The 15,125-nt window shown below is 65.2% G+C and overlaps 40 non-coding genes and 5 pseudogenes across 40 annotated transcripts; all 45 read left to right on the top strand.

The window, feature by feature from the left end:
• Positions 1-99: 99 nt before the first annotated feature.
• On the top strand, positions 100-218 carry LOC146422208 (5S ribosomal RNA). Its single transcript, XR_014848229.1, has one exon. It is a non-coding gene; the product is annotated as a 5S ribosomal RNA (ribosomal RNA).
• A 220-nt stretch (positions 219-438) lies between these two features.
• On the top strand, positions 439-557 carry LOC146422207 (5S ribosomal RNA; annotated as a pseudogene).
• A 220-nt stretch (positions 558-777) lies between these two features.
• Positions 778-896, top strand: LOC146422206 (5S ribosomal RNA). The gene has a single exon (XR_014848269.1). It is a non-coding gene; the product is annotated as a 5S ribosomal RNA (ribosomal RNA).
• A 220-nt stretch (positions 897-1,116) lies between these two features.
• Positions 1,117-1,235, top strand: LOC146422205 (5S ribosomal RNA). Its single transcript, XR_014848245.1, has one exon. It is a non-coding gene; the product is annotated as a 5S ribosomal RNA (ribosomal RNA).
• Positions 1,236-1,455: 220 nt separating this feature from the next.
• Positions 1,456-1,574, top strand: LOC146422204 (5S ribosomal RNA; annotated as a pseudogene).
• A 222-nt stretch (positions 1,575-1,796) lies between these two features.
• LOC146422203 (5S ribosomal RNA) lies at positions 1,797-1,915 on the top strand (annotated as a pseudogene).
• Positions 1,916-2,135: 220 nt separating this feature from the next.
• Positions 2,136-2,254, top strand: LOC146422202 (5S ribosomal RNA). The gene has a single exon (XR_014848235.1). It is a non-coding gene; the product is annotated as a 5S ribosomal RNA (ribosomal RNA).
• Positions 2,255-2,474: 220 nt separating this feature from the next.
• On the top strand, positions 2,475-2,593 carry LOC146422201 (5S ribosomal RNA). The gene has a single exon (XR_014848252.1). It is a non-coding gene; the product is annotated as a 5S ribosomal RNA (ribosomal RNA).
• Positions 2,594-2,813: 220 nt separating this feature from the next.
• Positions 2,814-2,932, top strand: LOC146422200 (5S ribosomal RNA). Its single transcript, XR_014848260.1, has one exon. It is a non-coding gene; the product is annotated as a 5S ribosomal RNA (ribosomal RNA).
• Positions 2,933-3,152: 220 nt separating this feature from the next.
• LOC146422199 (5S ribosomal RNA) lies at positions 3,153-3,270 on the top strand. Its single transcript, XR_014848270.1, has one exon. It is a non-coding gene; the product is annotated as a 5S ribosomal RNA (ribosomal RNA).
• Positions 3,271-3,452: 182 nt separating this feature from the next.
• LOC146422198 (5S ribosomal RNA) lies at positions 3,453-3,571 on the top strand. Its single transcript, XR_014848228.1, has one exon. It is a non-coding gene; the product is annotated as a 5S ribosomal RNA (ribosomal RNA).
• Positions 3,572-3,791: 220 nt separating this feature from the next.
• LOC146422197 (5S ribosomal RNA) lies at positions 3,792-3,910 on the top strand. The gene has a single exon (XR_014848238.1). It is a non-coding gene; the product is annotated as a 5S ribosomal RNA (ribosomal RNA).
• Positions 3,911-4,129: 219 nt separating this feature from the next.
• Positions 4,130-4,248, top strand: LOC146422196 (5S ribosomal RNA). Its single transcript, XR_014848259.1, has one exon. It is a non-coding gene; the product is annotated as a 5S ribosomal RNA (ribosomal RNA).
• Positions 4,249-4,468: 220 nt separating this feature from the next.
• On the top strand, positions 4,469-4,587 carry LOC146422195 (5S ribosomal RNA). Its single transcript, XR_014848243.1, has one exon. It is a non-coding gene; the product is annotated as a 5S ribosomal RNA (ribosomal RNA).
• A 220-nt stretch (positions 4,588-4,807) lies between these two features.
• On the top strand, positions 4,808-4,926 carry LOC146422194 (5S ribosomal RNA). Its single transcript, XR_014848264.1, has one exon. It is a non-coding gene; the product is annotated as a 5S ribosomal RNA (ribosomal RNA).
• A 218-nt stretch (positions 4,927-5,144) lies between these two features.
• Positions 5,145-5,263, top strand: LOC146422193 (5S ribosomal RNA). The gene has a single exon (XR_014848227.1). It is a non-coding gene; the product is annotated as a 5S ribosomal RNA (ribosomal RNA).
• A 220-nt stretch (positions 5,264-5,483) lies between these two features.
• LOC146422192 (5S ribosomal RNA) lies at positions 5,484-5,602 on the top strand. The gene has a single exon (XR_014848247.1). It is a non-coding gene; the product is annotated as a 5S ribosomal RNA (ribosomal RNA).
• A 220-nt stretch (positions 5,603-5,822) lies between these two features.
• Positions 5,823-5,941, top strand: LOC146422191 (5S ribosomal RNA). Its single transcript, XR_014848318.1, has one exon. It is a non-coding gene; the product is annotated as a 5S ribosomal RNA (ribosomal RNA).
• Positions 5,942-6,160: 219 nt separating this feature from the next.
• LOC146422190 (5S ribosomal RNA) lies at positions 6,161-6,278 on the top strand (annotated as a pseudogene).
• Positions 6,279-6,498: 220 nt separating this feature from the next.
• LOC146422189 (5S ribosomal RNA) lies at positions 6,499-6,617 on the top strand. The gene has a single exon (XR_014848265.1). It is a non-coding gene; the product is annotated as a 5S ribosomal RNA (ribosomal RNA).
• A 222-nt stretch (positions 6,618-6,839) lies between these two features.
• On the top strand, positions 6,840-6,958 carry LOC146422188 (5S ribosomal RNA; annotated as a pseudogene).
• A 220-nt stretch (positions 6,959-7,178) lies between these two features.
• On the top strand, positions 7,179-7,297 carry LOC146422187 (5S ribosomal RNA). Its single transcript, XR_014848317.1, has one exon. It is a non-coding gene; the product is annotated as a 5S ribosomal RNA (ribosomal RNA).
• A 220-nt stretch (positions 7,298-7,517) lies between these two features.
• LOC146422186 (5S ribosomal RNA) lies at positions 7,518-7,636 on the top strand. Its single transcript, XR_014848316.1, has one exon. It is a non-coding gene; the product is annotated as a 5S ribosomal RNA (ribosomal RNA).
• Positions 7,637-7,856: 220 nt separating this feature from the next.
• LOC146422185 (5S ribosomal RNA) lies at positions 7,857-7,975 on the top strand. The gene has a single exon (XR_014848263.1). It is a non-coding gene; the product is annotated as a 5S ribosomal RNA (ribosomal RNA).
• Positions 7,976-8,195: 220 nt separating this feature from the next.
• LOC146422184 (5S ribosomal RNA) lies at positions 8,196-8,314 on the top strand. Its single transcript, XR_014848315.1, has one exon. It is a non-coding gene; the product is annotated as a 5S ribosomal RNA (ribosomal RNA).
• Positions 8,315-8,534: 220 nt separating this feature from the next.
• LOC146422183 (5S ribosomal RNA) lies at positions 8,535-8,653 on the top strand. Its single transcript, XR_014848314.1, has one exon. It is a non-coding gene; the product is annotated as a 5S ribosomal RNA (ribosomal RNA).
• Positions 8,654-8,873: 220 nt separating this feature from the next.
• On the top strand, positions 8,874-8,992 carry LOC146422182 (5S ribosomal RNA). The gene has a single exon (XR_014848258.1). It is a non-coding gene; the product is annotated as a 5S ribosomal RNA (ribosomal RNA).
• Positions 8,993-9,212: 220 nt separating this feature from the next.
• Positions 9,213-9,331, top strand: LOC146422181 (5S ribosomal RNA). The gene has a single exon (XR_014848312.1). It is a non-coding gene; the product is annotated as a 5S ribosomal RNA (ribosomal RNA).
• Positions 9,332-9,551: 220 nt separating this feature from the next.
• Positions 9,552-9,670, top strand: LOC146422180 (5S ribosomal RNA). Its single transcript, XR_014848272.1, has one exon. It is a non-coding gene; the product is annotated as a 5S ribosomal RNA (ribosomal RNA).
• Positions 9,671-9,890: 220 nt separating this feature from the next.
• LOC146422179 (5S ribosomal RNA) lies at positions 9,891-10,009 on the top strand. Its single transcript, XR_014848271.1, has one exon. It is a non-coding gene; the product is annotated as a 5S ribosomal RNA (ribosomal RNA).
• A 220-nt stretch (positions 10,010-10,229) lies between these two features.
• LOC146422178 (5S ribosomal RNA) lies at positions 10,230-10,348 on the top strand. The gene has a single exon (XR_014848311.1). It is a non-coding gene; the product is annotated as a 5S ribosomal RNA (ribosomal RNA).
• Positions 10,349-10,568: 220 nt separating this feature from the next.
• Positions 10,569-10,687, top strand: LOC146422177 (5S ribosomal RNA). Its single transcript, XR_014848240.1, has one exon. It is a non-coding gene; the product is annotated as a 5S ribosomal RNA (ribosomal RNA).
• Positions 10,688-10,907: 220 nt separating this feature from the next.
• Positions 10,908-11,026, top strand: LOC146422176 (5S ribosomal RNA). Its single transcript, XR_014848241.1, has one exon. It is a non-coding gene; the product is annotated as a 5S ribosomal RNA (ribosomal RNA).
• A 220-nt stretch (positions 11,027-11,246) lies between these two features.
• LOC146422175 (5S ribosomal RNA) lies at positions 11,247-11,365 on the top strand. The gene has a single exon (XR_014848248.1). It is a non-coding gene; the product is annotated as a 5S ribosomal RNA (ribosomal RNA).
• A 220-nt stretch (positions 11,366-11,585) lies between these two features.
• LOC146422174 (5S ribosomal RNA) lies at positions 11,586-11,704 on the top strand. The gene has a single exon (XR_014848310.1). It is a non-coding gene; the product is annotated as a 5S ribosomal RNA (ribosomal RNA).
• Positions 11,705-11,924: 220 nt separating this feature from the next.
• On the top strand, positions 11,925-12,043 carry LOC146422173 (5S ribosomal RNA). The gene has a single exon (XR_014848268.1). It is a non-coding gene; the product is annotated as a 5S ribosomal RNA (ribosomal RNA).
• Positions 12,044-12,263: 220 nt separating this feature from the next.
• LOC146422172 (5S ribosomal RNA) lies at positions 12,264-12,382 on the top strand. The gene has a single exon (XR_014848273.1). It is a non-coding gene; the product is annotated as a 5S ribosomal RNA (ribosomal RNA).
• Positions 12,383-12,602: 220 nt separating this feature from the next.
• On the top strand, positions 12,603-12,721 carry LOC146422171 (5S ribosomal RNA). Its single transcript, XR_014848239.1, has one exon. It is a non-coding gene; the product is annotated as a 5S ribosomal RNA (ribosomal RNA).
• Positions 12,722-12,941: 220 nt separating this feature from the next.
• On the top strand, positions 12,942-13,060 carry LOC146422170 (5S ribosomal RNA). The gene has a single exon (XR_014848309.1). It is a non-coding gene; the product is annotated as a 5S ribosomal RNA (ribosomal RNA).
• A 220-nt stretch (positions 13,061-13,280) lies between these two features.
• On the top strand, positions 13,281-13,399 carry LOC146422169 (5S ribosomal RNA). The gene has a single exon (XR_014848251.1). It is a non-coding gene; the product is annotated as a 5S ribosomal RNA (ribosomal RNA).
• A 220-nt stretch (positions 13,400-13,619) lies between these two features.
• LOC146422168 (5S ribosomal RNA) lies at positions 13,620-13,738 on the top strand. Its single transcript, XR_014848237.1, has one exon. It is a non-coding gene; the product is annotated as a 5S ribosomal RNA (ribosomal RNA).
• Positions 13,739-13,958: 220 nt separating this feature from the next.
• Positions 13,959-14,077, top strand: LOC146422167 (5S ribosomal RNA). The gene has a single exon (XR_014848257.1). It is a non-coding gene; the product is annotated as a 5S ribosomal RNA (ribosomal RNA).
• A 220-nt stretch (positions 14,078-14,297) lies between these two features.
• Positions 14,298-14,416, top strand: LOC146422166 (5S ribosomal RNA). The gene has a single exon (XR_014848308.1). It is a non-coding gene; the product is annotated as a 5S ribosomal RNA (ribosomal RNA).
• A 220-nt stretch (positions 14,417-14,636) lies between these two features.
• On the top strand, positions 14,637-14,755 carry LOC146422165 (5S ribosomal RNA). The gene has a single exon (XR_014848233.1). It is a non-coding gene; the product is annotated as a 5S ribosomal RNA (ribosomal RNA).
• A 220-nt stretch (positions 14,756-14,975) lies between these two features.
• Positions 14,976-15,094, top strand: LOC146422164 (5S ribosomal RNA). The gene has a single exon (XR_014848302.1). It is a non-coding gene; the product is annotated as a 5S ribosomal RNA (ribosomal RNA).
• The last annotated feature ends 31 nt before the right edge of the window (positions 15,095-15,125 follow it).

Genomic DNA, 15,125 nt, shown 5'->3' with positions numbered 1-15,125 from the left:
GGCAGCCCAGGCGACTGGCCGGTGGGCCTGTGGCGCTGCGGGACGTGGCGGGGAGGTTGCCTCTGCACGCTGAAGAGCGGTGATCTGGGGCTCAGGGGTGCCTACGGCCATACCACCCTGAGAACGCCCGATCTCGTCTGATCTCGGAAGCTAAGCAGGGTCGGGCCCGGTTAGTACTTGGATGGGAGACCGCCTGGGAATACCGGGTGCTGTAGGCCCTTTTTGCAGCACGCTGGCCCCTGGGGACTGGGCGCCTCGTTTTTTATTGGGCGGCAGCATCGAGGGGCAGGAGGACGCCAGAGCCCGCGAGCCGAGTGGTCCTCGGGCACTCGGGTCTGGGGCAGCCGGGGCGACTGGCTGGTGGGCCTGTGACGCTGCGGGACGTGGCGGGGAGGTTGCCGCTGCACGCTGAAGGGCGGTGATGTGGAGCTCTTGGCTGCCTACGGCCATACCACCCTGAGAACGCCCGATCTCGTCTGATCTCGGAAGATAAGCCGGGTCGGGCCCAGTTAGTACTTGGATGGGAGACTGCCTGGGAATACCGGGTGCTGTAGGATGTTTTTTCGGCAAGCTGTCCCCTGGGGGCCGGGCGTCTCATTTTATATCGGGCAGAAGCATCAGGGCACCAGAGGGTTCTAGACCTTGTGAGCCGAGGAGCCTTTGGGCAGTATGGTCGCGGGCAGCCAATGTGGCTGTCCGGTGGAACCATGGCTCTGTGGGGCACGGCACGGAGGCTGCCACTGCGCGCTGGAGAGCGGTGCTCTGGGTCTCTGGGTTGCCTACGGCCATACCACTCTGAGAATGCCCGATCTCGTCTGATCTCGGAAGCTAAGCAGGGTCGGGCCCGGTTAGAACTTGGATGGGAGACCGCCTGGGAATACCGGGTGCTGTAGGCCCTTTTGGCAGCACGTTGGCCCCTGGGGACCGGGTGCCTCGTTTTTTATCGGGCGGCAGCATCGAGGGGCAGGAGGACGCCAGATCCCGCGAGCCGAGTGGTCCTCGGGCACTCGGGTCTCGGGCAGCCGGGGCGACTGGCCGGTGGGCCTGTGACGCTGCGGGACGTGGCGGGGAGGTTGCCGCTGCACGCTGAAGTGCGGTGATGTGGAGCTCTTGGCTGCCTACGGCCATACCACCCTGAGAACGCCCGATCTCGTCTGATCTCGGAAGCTAAGCCGGGTCGGGCCCGGTTAGTACTTGGATGGGAGACCGCCTGGGAATACCGGGTGCTGTAGGCCTTTCTTGCAGCACGCTGGCCCCAGGGGACCGGGCGCCTCGTTTTTTATCGGGCCGCAGCATTGAGGGGCAGGAGGGCTCTAGACCTTGTGAGCCGCGTGGCCGTTGAGCAGTAGGGTGGCTTGCAGCCCTTGTGGCCATCCGGTGAAACCGTGGCTCTGTGGGGCACGGCACGGAGGTTGCCCCTGCGCGCTGGAGAGCAGTGCTCTGGGGCTCAGGAGTGCCTTCTGCCATACCACCCTGGGAACGCCCAATCTCGTCTGATCTCGGAAGCTAAGCAGGGTCGGGCCCGGTTAGTACTTGGATGGGAGACTGCCTGGGAATACCGGGTGCTGTAGGATGTTTTTTCGGCAAGCTGTCCCCTGGGGGCCGGGCGTCTCGTTTTATATCGGGCAGAAGCATTGAGGGGCACCAGAGGGTTCTAGAGCTTGTGAGCCGAGGAGCCTTTGGGCAGTATGGTCGCGGGCAGCCAATGTGGCTGTCCGGTGAAACCGTGGCTCTGTGGGGCAGGGCACGGAGGCTGCCACTGCGCGCTGGAGAGCGGTGCTCTGGGTCTCTGGGTTGCCTTCTGCCATACCACTCTGAGAATGCCCGATCTCGTCTGATCTCGGAAGCTAAGCAGGGTCGGGCCCGGTTAGTACTTGGATGGGAGACTGCCTGGGAATACCGGGTGCTGTAGGCTCTTTTTGCAGCACGTTGGCCCCTGGGGACTGGGCGCCTCCTTTTTTATCGGGCGGCAGCATCGAGGGGCAGGAGGACGCCAGAGCCTGTGAGCCGAGTGGTCCTCGGGCAGTAGGGACGCGGGCAGCCCAGGCGACCGGCCAGTGGGCCTGTGGCGCCGAGGGACGTGGCGGGGAGATTGCCTCTGAGCGCTGAAGAGCAGTGATCTGGGGCTCAGGAGTGCCTACAGCCATACCACCCTGAGAACGCCCGATCTCGTCTGATCTCGGAAGCTAAGCAGGGTCGGGCCCGGTTAGTACTTGGATGGGAGACCGCCTGGGAATACCGGGTGCTGTAGGCCTTTTTTGCAGCACGCTGGCCCCAGGGGACCGGGCGCCTCGTTTTTTATCGGGCGGCAGCATCGAGGGGCAGGAGGACGCCAGATCCCGCGAGCCGAGCGGTCCTCGGGCACTCGGGTCTCGGGCAGCCGGGGCGACTGGCCGGTGGGCCTGTGACGCTGCGGGACGTGGCGGGGAGGTTGCCGCTGTACGCTGAAGGGCGGTGATGTGGAGCTCTTGGCTGCCTACGGCCATACCACCCTTGGAACGCCCGATCTCGTCTGATCTCGGAAGCTAAGCAGGGTCGGGCCCGGTTAGTACTTGGATGGGAGACTGCCTGGGAATACCGGGTGCTGTAGGCCTTTTTTGCAGCACGCTGGCCCCCGGGGACCGGGTGCCTCGTTTTTTATCGGGCCGCAGCATTGAGGGGCAGGAGGGCTCTAGACCTTGTGAGCCGCGTGGCCGTTGGGCAGTAGGGTGGCTTGCAGCCCTTGTGGCCATCTGGTGAAACCGTGGCTCTGTGGGGCACGGCACGGAGGCTGCCACTGCGCGCTGGAGAGCGGTCCTCTGGGTCTCTGGGTTGCCTACGGCCATACCACTCTGAGAATGCCCGATCTCGTCTGATCTCGGAAGCTAAGCAGGGTCGGGCCCGGTTAGTACTTGGATGGGAGACTGCCTGGGAATACCGGGTGCTGTAGGCCGTTTTTGCAGCACGTTGGCCCCTGGGGACTGGGCGCCTCGTTTTTTATCGGGCGGCAGCATCGAGGGGCAGGAGGACGCCAGATCCCGCGAGCCGAGCGGTCCTCGGGCACTCGGGTCTCGGGCAGCCGGGGCGACTGGCCGGTGGGCCTGTGACGCTGCGGGACGTGGCGGGGAGGTTGCCTCTGCACGCTGAAGGGCGGTGATGTGGAGCTCTTGGCTGCCTACGGCCATACCACCCTGAGAACGCCCGATCTCGTCTGATCTCGGAAGCTAAGCCGGGTCGGGCCCGGTTAGTACTTGGATGGGAACCGCCTGGGAATACCGGGTGCTGTAGGCCTCTTACAGCACGCTGGCCCCAGGGGACCGGGCGCCTCGTTTTTTATCGGGCCGCAGCATCAGGGGCAGGAGGACCCAGACCCGGAGCCGAGGCCTCGGGATCGCCGCAGCCGGGCATCCGGTGCCGTGCCTGCGGGCTGGCGGAGGTTGCCCTGCCGCTGAAAGTGATCTGGAGCTCAGGGTGCCTACGGCCATACCACCCTGAGAACGCCCGATCTCGTCTGATCTCGGAAGCTAAGCAGGGTCGGGCCCGGTTAGTACTTGGATGGGAGACCGCCTGGGAATACCGGGTGCTGTAGGCCCTTTTTGCAGCACGCTGGCCCCTGGGGACTGGGCGCCTCGTTTTTTATTGGGCGGCAGCATCGAGGGGCAGGAGGACGCCAGAGCCCGCGAGCCGAGTGGTCCTCGGGCACTCGGGTCTCGGGCAGCCCAGGCGACCGGCCGGTGTGCCTGTAACGCTGCGGGACGTGGCGGGGAGGTTGCCTCTGCACGCTGAAGAGCGGTGATGTGGAGCTCTTGGCTGCCTACGGCCATACCACCCTGAGAACGCCCGATCTCATCTGATCTCGGAAGCTAAGCCGGGTCGGGCCCGGTTAGTACTTGGATGGGAGACCGCCTGGGAATACCGGGTGCTGTAGGCCTTTCTTGCAGCACGCTGGCCCCAGGGGACCGGGCGCCTCGTTTTTTATCGGGCCGCAGCATTGAGGGGCAGGAGGGCTCTAGACCTTGTGAGCCGCGTGGCCGTTGGGCAGTCGGGTGGCTTGCAGCCCTGTGGCCATCTGGTGAAACCGTGGCTCTGCGGGGCACGGCACGGAGGCTGCCACTGCGCGCTGGAGAGCGGTCCTCTGGGTCTCTGGGTTGCCTACGGCCATACCACTCTGAGAATGCCCGATCTCGTCTGATCTCGGAAGCTAAGCAGGGTCGGGCCCGGTTAGTACTTGGATGGGAGACTGCCTGGGAATACCGGGTGCTGTAGGCCGTTTTTGCAGCACGTTGGCCCCTGGGGACTGGGCGCCTCGTTTTTTATCGGGCGGCAGCATCGAGGGGCAGGAGGACGCCAGATCCCGCGAGCCGAGCGGTCCTCGGGCACTCGGGTCTCGGGCAGCCGGGGCGACTGGCCGGTGGGCCTGTGACGCTGCGGGACGTGGCGGGGAGGTTGCCTCTGCACGCTGAAGGGCGGTGATGTGGAGCTCTTGGCTGCCTACGGCCATACCACCCTGAGAACGCCCGATCTCGTCTGATCTCGGAAGCTAAGCCGGGTCGGGCCCGGTTAGTACTTGGATGGGAGACCGCCTGGGAATACCGGGTGCTGTAGGCCTTTCTTGCAGCACGCTGGCCCCAGGGGACCAGGCGCCTCGTTTTTTATCGGGCCGCAGCATTGAGGGGCAGGAGGGCTCTAGACCTTGTGAGCCGCGTGGCCGTTGAGCAGTAGGGTGGCTTGCAGCCCTTGTGGCCATCCGGTGAAACCGTGGCTCTGTGGGGCACGGCACGGAGGTTGCCCCTGCGCGCTGGAGAGCAGTGCTCTGGGGCTCAGGAGTGCCTTCTGCCATACCACCCTGGGAACGCCCGATCTCGTCTGATCTCGGAAGCTAAGCAGGGTCGGGCCCGGTTAGTACTTGGATGGGAGACCGCCTGGGAATACCGGGTGCTGTAGGCCCTTTTTGCAGCACGCTGGCCCCTGGGGACTGGGCGCCTCGTTTTTTTCGGGCGGCAGCATCGAGGGGCAGGAGACGCCAGAGCCCGTGAGCCGAGTGGTCCTCGGGCACTCGGGTCTCGGGCAGCCCGGGCGACTGGCCGGTAGGCCTTTAACGCTGCGGGACGTGGCGGGGAGGTTGCCTCTGCACGCTGAAGAGCGGTGATGTGGAGCTCTTGGCTGCCTACGGCCATACCACCCTGAGAACGCCCGATCTCGTCTGATCTCGGAAGCTAAGCAGGGTCGGGCCCGGTTAGTACTTGGATGGGAGACCGCCTGGGAATACCGGGTGCTGTAGGCCTTTCTTGCAGCACGCTGGCCCCAGGGGACCGGGCGCCTCGTTTTTTATCGGGCCGCAGCATTGAGGGGCAGGAGGGCTCTAGACCTTGTGAGCCGCGTGGCCGTTGGGCAGTCGGGTGGCTTGCAGCCCTTGTGGCCATCTGGTGAAACCGTGGCTCTGCGGGGCACGGCACGGAGGCTGCCACTGCGCGCTGGAGAGCGGTCCTCTGGGTCTCTGGGTTGCCTACGGCCATACCACTCTGAGAATGCCCGATCTCGTCTGATCTCGGAAGCTAAGCAGGGTCGGGCCCGGTTAGTACTTGGATGGGAGACCGCCTGGGAATACCGGGTGCTGTAGGCCGTTTTTGCAGCACGTTGGCCCCTGGGGACCGGGCGCCTCGTTTTTTATCGGGCGGCAGCATCGAGGGGCAGGAGGACGCCAGATCCCGCGAGCCGAGCGGTCCTCGGGCACTCGGGTCTCGGGCAGCCGGGGCGACTGGCCGGTGGGCCTGTGACGCTGCGGGACGTGGCGGGGAGGTTGCCTCTGCACGCTGAAGAGCGGTGATCTGGGGCTCAGGGGTGCCTACGGCCATACCACCCTGAGAACGCCCGATCTCGTCTGATCTCGGAAGCTAAGCAGGGTCGGGCCCGGTTAGTACTTGGATGGGAGACCGCCTGGGAATACCGGGTGCTGTAGGCCCTTTTTGCAGCACGCTGGCCCCTGGGGACTGGGCGCCTCGTTTTTTTTGGGCGGCAGCATCGAGGGGCAGGATGACGCCAGAGCCCGTGAGCCGAGTGGTCCTCGGGCACTCGGGTCTCGGGCAGCCCGGGCGACTGGCTGGTAGGCCTTTAACGCTGCGGGACGTGGCGGGGAGGTTGCCTCTGCACGCTGAAGAGCGGTGATCTTGGGCTCAGGGGTGTCTACGGCCATACCACCCTGAGAACGCCAATCTCGTCTGATCTCGAAAGCTAAGCAGGGTCGGGCCCGGTTAGTACTTGGATGGGAGACCGCCTGGGAATACCGGGTGCTGTAGGCCTTTTTTGCAGCACGCTGGCCCCAGGGGACCGGGCGCCTCGTTTTTTATCGGGCCGCAGCATTGAGGGGCAGGAGGGCTCTAGACCTTGTGAGCCGCGTGGCCGTTGGGCAGTAGGGTGGCTTGCAGCCCTTGTGGCCATCTGGTGAAACCGTGGCTCTGCGGGGCACGGCACGGAGGCTGCCACTGCGCGCTGGAGAGCGGTCCTCTGGGTCTCTGGGTTGCCTACGGCCATACCACTCTGAGAATGCCCGATCTCGTCTGATCTCGGAAGCTAAGCAGGGTCGGGCCCGGTTAGTACTTGGATGGGAGACCGCCAGGGAATACCGGGTGCTGTAGGATGTTTTTTCGGCAAGCTGTCCCCTGGGGGCCGGGCGTCTCGTTTTATATCGGGCAGAAGCATTGAGGGGCACCAGAGGGTTCTAGAGCTTGTGAGCCGAGGAGCCTTTGGGCAGTATGGTCGCGGGCAGCCAATGTGGCTGTCCGGTGGAACCGTGGCTCTGTGGGGCAGGGCACGGAGGCTGCCACTGCGCGCTGGAGAGCGGTGCTCTGGGTCTCTGGGTTGCCTTCTGCCATACCACTCTGAGAATGCCCGATCTCGTCTGATCTCGGAAGCTAAGCAGGGTCGGGCCCGGTTAGTACTTGGATGGGAGACTGCCTGGGAATACCGGGTGCTGTAGGCTCTTTTTGCAGCACGTTGGCCCCTGGGGACTGGGCGCCTCGTTTTTTATCGGGCTGCAGCATCGAGGGGCAGGAGGACGCCAGAGCCTGTGAGCCGAGTGGTCCTCGGGCAGTAGGGACGCGGGCAGCCCAGGCGACCGGCCAGTGGGCCTGTGGCGCCGAGGGACGTGGCGGGGAGATTGCCTCTGAGCGCTGAAGAGCAGTGATCTGGGGCTCAGGAGTGCCTACGGCCATACCACCCTGAGAACGCCCGATCTCGTCTGATCTCGGAAGCTAAGCAGGGTCGGGCCCGGTTAGTACTTGGATGGGAGACCGCCTGGGAATACCGGGTGCTGTAGGCCGTTTTTGCAGCACGTTGGCCCCTGGGGACTGGGCGCCTCGTTTTTTATCGGGCGGCAGCATCGAGGGGCAGGAGGACGCCAGATCCCGCGAGCCGAGCGGTCCTCGGGCACTCGGGTCTCGGGCAGCCGGGGCGACTGGCCGGTGGGCCTGTGACGCTGCGGGACGTGGCGGGGAGGTTGCCGCTGCACGCTGAAGGGCGGTGATGTGGAGCTCTTGGCTGCCTACGGCCATACCACCCTGAGAACGCCCGATCTCGTCTGATCTCGGAAGCTAAGCAGGGTCGGGCCCGGTTAGTACTTGGATGGGAGACCGCCTGGGAATACCGGGTGCTGTAGGCCTTTTTTGCAGCACGCTGGCCCCAGGGGACCGGGCGCCTCGTTTTTTATCGGGCCGCAGCATTGAGGGGCAGGAGGGCTCTAGACCTTGTGAGCCGCGTGGCCGTTGAGCAGTAGGGTGGCTTGCAGCCCTTGTGGCCATCCGGTGAAACCGTGGCTCTGTGGGGCACGGCACGGAGGTTGCCCCTGCGCGCTGGAGAGCAGTGCTCTGGGGCTCAGGAGTGCCTTCTGCCATACCACCCTGGGAACGCCCGATCTCGTCTGATCTCGGAAGCTAAGCAGGGTCGGGCCCGGTTAGTACTTGGATGGGAGACCGCCTGGGAATACCGGGTGCTGTAGGCCCTTTTTGCAGCACGCTGGCCCCTGGGGACTGGGCGCCTCGTTTTTTATTGGGCGGCAGCATCGAGGGGCAGGAGGACGCCAGAGCCCGCGAGCCGAGTGGTCCTCGGGCACTCGGGTCTCGGGCAGCCCAGGCGACCGGCCGGTGGGCCTGTAACGCTGCGGGACGTGGCGGGGAGGTTGCCTCTGCACGCTGAAGAGCGGTGATCTGGGGCTCAGGAGTGCCTACGGCCATACCACCCTGAGAACGCCCGATCTCGTCTGATCTCGGAAGCTAAGCAGGGTCGGGCCCGGTTAGTACTTGGATGGGAGACCGCCTGGGAATACCGGGTGCTGTAGGCCCTTTTTGCAGCACGCTGGCCCCTGGGGACTGGGCGCCTCGTTTTTTATTGGGCGGCAGCATCGAGGGGCAGGAGGACGCCAGAGCCCGCGAGCCGAGTGGTCCTCGGGCACTCGGGTCTCGGGCAGCCCGGGCGACCGGCCGGTGTGCCTGTAACGCTGCGGGACGTGGCGGGGAGGTTGCCTCTGCACGCTGAAGAGCGGTGATCTGGGGCTCAGGGGTGCCTACGGCCATACCACCCTGAGAACGCCCGATCTCGTCTGATCTCGGAAGCTAAGCAGGGTCGGGCCCGGTTAGTACTTGGATGGGAGACCGCCTGGGAATACCGGGTGCTGTAGGCCTTTTTTGCAGCACGCTGGCCCCAGGGGACCGGGCGCCTCGTTTTTTATCGGGCCGCAGCATTGAGGGGCAGGAGGGCTCTAGACCTTGTGAGCCGCGTGGCCGTTGGGCAGTCGGGTGGCTTGCAGCCCTTGTGGCCATCTGGTGAAACCGTGGCTCTGCGGGGCACGGCACGGAGGCTGCCACTGCGCGCTGGAGAGCGGTCCTCTGGGTCTCTGGGTTGCCTACGGCCATACCACTCTGAGAATGCCCGATCTCGTCTGATCTCGGAAGCTAAGCAGGGTCGGGCCCGGTTAGTACTTGGATGGGAGACTGCCTGGGAATACCGGGTGCTGTAGGCCGTTTTTGCAGCACGTTGGCCCCTGGGGACTGGGCGCCTCGTTTTTTATCGGGCGGCAGCATCGAGGGGCAGGAGGACGCCAGATCCCGCGAGCCGAGCGGTCCTCGGGCACTCGGGTCTCGGGCAGCCGGGGCGACTGGCCAGTGGGCCTGTGACGCTGCGGGACGTGGCGGGGAGGTTGCCTCTGCACGCTGAAGGGCGGTGATGTGGAGCTCTTGGCTGCCTACGGCCATACCACCCTGAGAACGCCCGATCTCGTCTGATCTCGGAAGCTAAGCAGGGTCGGGCCCGGTTAGTACTTGGATGGGAGACCGCCTGGGAATACCGGGTGCTGTAGGCCTTTCTTGCAGCACGCTGGCCCCAGGGGACCGGGCGCCTCGTTTTTTATCGGGCCGCAGCATTGAGGGGCAGGAGGGCTCTAGACCTTGTGAGCCGCGTGGCCGTTGAGCAGTAGGGTGGCTTGCAGCCCTTGTGGCCATCCGGTGAAACCGTGGCTCTGTGGGGCACGGCACGGAGGTTGCCCCTGCGCGCTGGAGAGCAGTGCTCTGGGGCTCAGGAGTGCCTTCTGCCATACCACCCTGGGAACGCCCGATCTCGTCTGATCTCGGAAGCTAAGCAGGGTCGGGCCCGGTTAGTACTTGGATGGGAGACCGCCTGGGAATACCGGGTGCTGTAGGACGTTTTTTCAGCAAGCTGTCCCCTGGGGACCGGGCGCCTCGTTTTATATCGGGCAGAAGCATTGAGGGGCAAGAGGGCTCTAGAGCTTGTGAGCCGAGTAGCCTTTGGGCAGTATGGTCGCGGGCAGCCAATGTGGCTGTCCGGTGGAACCGTGGCTCTGTGGGGCAGGGCACGGAGGCTGCCACTGCGCGCTGGAGAGCGGTGCTCTGGGGCTCAGGGGTGCCTTCTGCCATACCACCCTGGGAACGCCCGATCTCGTCTGATCTCGGAAGCTAAGCAGGGTCGGGCCCGGTTAGTACTTGGATGGGAGACTGCCTGGGAATACCGGGTGCTGTAGGCTCTTTTTGCAGCACGCTGGCCCCTGGGGACTGGGCGCCTCGTTTTTTATCGGGCGGCAGCATCGAGGGGCAGGAGGACGCCAGAGCCTGTGAGCCGAGTGGTCCTCGGGCAGTAGGGACGCGGGCAGCCCAGGCGACCGGCCAGTGGGCCTGTGGCGCTGAGGGACGTGGCGGGGAGATTGCCTCTGAGCGCTGAAGAGCAGTGATCTGGGGCTCAGGAGTGCCTACGGCCATACCACCCTGAGAACGCCCGATCTCGTCTGATCTCGGAAGCTAAGCAGGGTCGGGCCCGGTTAGTACTTGGATGGGAGACCGCCTGGGAATACCGGGTGCTGTAGGCCTTTTTTGCAGCACGCTGGCCCCAGGGGACCGGGTGCCTCGTTTTTTATCGGGCCGCAGCATTGAGGGGCAGGAGGGCTCTAGACCTTGTGAGCCGCGTGGCCGTTGGGCAGTAGGGTGGCTTGCAGCCCTTGTGGCCATCTGGTGAAACCGTGGCTCTGCGGGGCACGGCACGGAGGCTGCCACTGCGCGCTGGAGAGCGGTCCTCTGGGTCTCTGGGTTGCCTACGGCCATACCACTCTGAGAATGCCCGATCTCGTCTGATCTCGGAAGCTAAGCAGGGTCGGGCCCGGTTAGTACTTGGATGGGAGACCGCCTGGGAATACCAGGTGCTGTAGGCCGTTTTTGCAGCACGTTGGCCCCTGGGGACTGGGCGCCTCGTTTTTTATCGGGCGGCAGCATCGAGGGGCAGGAGGACGCCAGATCCCGCGAGCCGAGCGGTCCTCGGGCACTCGGGTCTCGGGCACCCGGGGCGACTGGCCGGTGGGCCTGTGACGCTGCGGGACGTGGCGGGGAGGTTGCCGCTGCACGCTGAAGGGCGGTGATGTGGAGCTCTTGGCTGCCTACGGCCATACCACCCTGAGAACGCCCGATCTCGTCTGATCTCGGAAGCTAAGCAGGGTCGGGCCCGCTTAGTACTTGGATGGGAGACCGCCTGGGAATACCGGGTGCTGTAGGCCTTTTTTGCAGCACGCTGGCCCCAGGGGACCGGGCGCCTCGTTTTTTATCGGGCGGCAGCATCGAGGGGCAGGAGGACGCCAGATCCCGCGAGCCGAGCGGTCCTCGGGCACTCGAGTCTCGGGCAGCCCAGGCGACCGGCCGGTGTGCCTGTAACGCTGCGGGACGTGGCGGGGAGGTTGCCTCTGCACGCTGAAGAGCGGTGATCTGGGGCTCAGGGGTGCCTACGGCCATACCACCCTGAGAACGCCCGATCTCGTCTGATCTCGGAAGCTAAGCAGGGTCAGGCCCGGTTAGTACTTGGATGGGAGACCGCCTGGGAATACCGGGTGCTGTAGGCCCTTTTTGCAGCACGCTGGCCCCTGGGGACTGGGCGCCTCGTTTTTTATTGGGCGGCAGCATCGAGGGGCAGGAGGACGCCAGAGACCGCGCGCCGAGTGGTCGTCGGGCACTCGGGTCTCGGGCAGCCCGGGCAACCGGCCGGTGTGCCTGTAACGCTGCGGGACGTGGTGGGGAGGTTGCCTCTGCACGCTGAAGAGCGGTGATCTGGGGCTCAGGGGTGCCTACGGCCATACCACCCTGAGAACGCCCGATCTCGTCTGATCTCGGAAGCTAAGCAGGGTCGGGCCCGGTTAGTACTTGGATGGGAGACCGCCTGGGAATACCGGGTGCTGTAGGCCTTTTTTGCAGCACGCTGGCCCCAGGGGACCGGGTGCCTCGTTTTTTATCGGGCCGCAGCATTGAGGGGCAGGAGGGCTCTAGACCTTGTGAGCCGCGTGGCCGTTGGGCAGTAGGGTGGCTTGCAGCCCTTGTGGCCATCTGGTGAAACCGTGGCTCTGCGGGGCACGGCACGGAGGCTGCCACTGCGCGCTGGAGAGCGGTCCTCTGGGTCTCTGGGTTGCCTACGGCCATACCACTCTGAGAATGCCCGATCTCGTCTGATCTCGGAAGCTAAGCAGGGTCGGGCCCGGTTAGTACTTGGATGGGAGACTGCCTGGGAATACCGGGTGCTGTAGGATGTTTTTTCGGCAAGCTGTCCCCTGGGGGCCGGGCGTCTCGTTTTATATCGGGCAGAAGCATCAGGGCACCAGAGGGTTCTAGAGCTTGTGAGCCGAGGAGCCTTTGGGCAGTATGGTCGCGGGCAGCCAATGTGGCTGTCCGGTGGAACCGTGGCTCTGTGGGGCAGGGCACGGAGGCTGCCACTGCGCGCTGGAGAGCGGTGCTCTGGGTCTCTGGGTTGCCTTCTGCCATACCACTCTGAGAATGCCCGATCTCGTCTGATCTCGGAAGCTAAGCAGGGTCGGGCCCGGTTAGTACTTGGATGGGAGACCGCCTGGGAATACCGGGTGCTGTAGGCTCTTTCTGCAGCACGTTGGCCCCTGGGGACTGGGCACCTCGTTTTTTATCGGGCGGCAGCATCGAGGGGCAGGAGGACGCCAGAGCCCGTGAGCCGAGTGGTCCTCGGGCACTCGGGTCTCGGGCAGCACAGGCGACCGGCCAGTGGGCCTGTAACGCTGTGGGACGTGGCGGGGAGGTTGCCTCTGAGCGCTGAAGAGCGGTGATCTGGGGCTCAGGGGTGCCTACGGCCATACCACCCTGAGAACGCCTGATCTCGTCTGATCTCGGAAGCTAAGCAGGGTCGGGCCCGGTTAGTACTTGGATGGGAGACCGCCTGGGAATACCGGGTGCTGTAGGCCTTTTTTGCAGCACGCTGGCCCCAGGGGACCGGGCGCCTCGTTTTTTATCGGGCGGCAGCATCGAGGGGCAGGAGGACGCCAGATCCCGCGAGCCGAGCGGTCCTCGGGCACTCGGGTCTCGGGCAGCCGGGGCGACTGGCCGGTGGGCCTGTGACGCTGCGGGACGTGGCGGGGAGGTTGCCTCTGCACGCTGAAGGGCGGTGATGTGGAGCTCTTGGCTGCCTACGGCCATACCACCCTGAGAACGCCCGATCTCGTCTGATCTCGGAAGCTAAGCAGGGTCGGGCCCGGTTAGTACTTGGATGGGAGACCGCCTGGGAATACCGGGTGCTGTAGGCCCTTTTTGCAGCACGCTGGCCCCTGGGGACTGGGCGCCTCGTTTTTTATCGGGCGGCAGCATCGAGGGGCAGGAGGACGCCAGAGCCCGTGAGCCGAGTGGTCCTCAGGCAGTAGGGACGCGGGCAGCCCAGGCGACCGGCCAGTGGGCCTGTAACGCTGTGGGACGTGGCGGGGAGGTTGCCTCTGAGCGCTGAAGAGCGGTGATCTGGGGCTCAGGGGTGCCTACGGCCATACCACCCTGAGAACGCCCGATCTCGTCTGATCTCGGAAGCTAAGCCGGGTCGGGCCCGGTTAGTACTTGGATGGGAGACCGCCCGGGAATACCGGGTGCTGTAGGCCTTTCTTGCAGCACGCTGGCCCCAGGGGACCGGGCGCCTCGTTTTTTATCGGGCGGCAGCATCGAGGGGCAGGAGGACGCCAGATCCCGCGAGCCGAGTGGTCCTCGGGCACTCGGGTCTCGGGCAGCCCAGGCGACCGGCCGGTGTGCCTGTAACGCTGCGGGACGTGGCGGGGAGGTTGCCGCTGCACGCTGAAGAGCGGTGATGTGGAGCTCTTGGCTGCCTACGGCCGTACCACCCTGAGAACGCCCGATCTCATCTGATCTCGGAAGCTAAGCAGGGTCGGGCCCGGTTAGTACTTGGATGGGAGACCGCCTGGGAATACCGGGTGCTGTAGGCCTTTTTTGCAGCACGCTGGCCCCAGGGGACCGGGCGCCTCGTTTTTTATCGGGCCGCAGCATTGAGGGGCAGGAGGGCTCTAGACCTTGTGAGCCGCGTGGCCGTTGGGCAGTCGGGTGGCTTGCAGCCCTTGTGGCCATCTGGTGAAACCGTGGCTCTGCGGGGCACGGCACGGAGGCTGCCACTGCGCGCTGGAGAGCGGTCCTCTGGGTCTCTGGGTTGCCTACGGCCATACCACTCTGAGAATGCCCGATCTCGTCTGATCTCGGAAGCTAAGCAGGGTCGGGCCCGGTTAGTACTTGGATGGGAGACTGCCTGGGAATACCGGGTGCTGTAGGCCGTTTTTGCAGCACGTTGGCCCCTGGGGACTGGGCGCCTCGTTTTTTATCGGGCGGCAGCATCGAGGGGCAGGAGGACGCCAGATCCCGCGAGCCGAGCGGTCCTCGGGCACTCGGGTCTCGGGCAGCCGGGGCGACTGGCCGGTGGGCCTGTGACGCTGCGGGACGTGGCGGGGAGGTTGCCTCTGCACGCTGAAGAGCGGTGATGTGGAGCTCTTGGCTGCCTACGGCCATACCACCCTGAGAACGCCCGATCTCGTCTGATCTCGGAAGCTAAGCAGGGTCGGGCCCGGTTAGTACTTGGATGGGAGACCGCCTGGGAATACCGGGTGCTGTAGGCCTTTTTTGCAGCACGCTGGCCCCAGGGGACCGGGCGCCTCGTTTTTTATTGGGCGGCAGCATCGAGGGGCAGGAGGACGCCAGATCCCGCGAGCCGAGCAGTCCTCGGGGACTTGGGTCTCGGGCAGCCGGGGCGACTGGCCGGTGGGCCTGTGACGCTGCGGGACGTGGCTGGGAGGTTGCCGCTGCATGCTGAAGGGTGGTGATGTGGAGATCTTGGCTGCCTACGGCCATACCACCCTGAGAACGCCCGATCTCGTCTGATCTCGGAAGCTAAGCAGGGTCGGGCCCGGTTAGTACTTGGATGGGAGACCGCCTGGGAATACCGGGTGCTGTAGGCTCTTTTTGCAGCACGTTGGCCCCTGGGGACTGGGCACCTCGTTTTTTATCGGGCGGCAGCATCGAGGGGCAGGAGGACGCCAGAGCCCGTGAGCCGAGTGGTCCTCAGGCAGTAGGGACGCGGGCAGCCCAGGCGACCGGCCAGTGGGCCTGTAACGCTGTGGGACGTGGCGGGGAGGTTGCCTCTGCACGCTGAAGAGCAGTGATCTGGGGCTCAGGGGTGCCTACGGCCATACCACCCTGAGAACGCCCGATCTCATCTGATCTCGGAAGCTAAGCAGGGTCGGGCCCGGTTAGTACTTGGATGGGAGACCGCCTGGGAATACCGGGTGCTGTAGGCCGTTTTTGCAGCACGTTGGCCCCTGGGGACTG

The sequence above is a fragment of the Lichenostomus cassidix genome, unplaced genomic scaffold, assembly GCF_008360975.1.
Source record: "Lichenostomus cassidix isolate B80296 unplaced genomic scaffold, HeHo_3.0 HiC_scaffold_618, whole genome shotgun sequence".
Taxonomy (NCBI): Eukaryota; Metazoa; Chordata; class Aves; order Passeriformes; family Meliphagidae; genus Lichenostomus; species Lichenostomus cassidix.
This window is presented reverse-complemented; position numbering and strand designations above follow the sequence as displayed.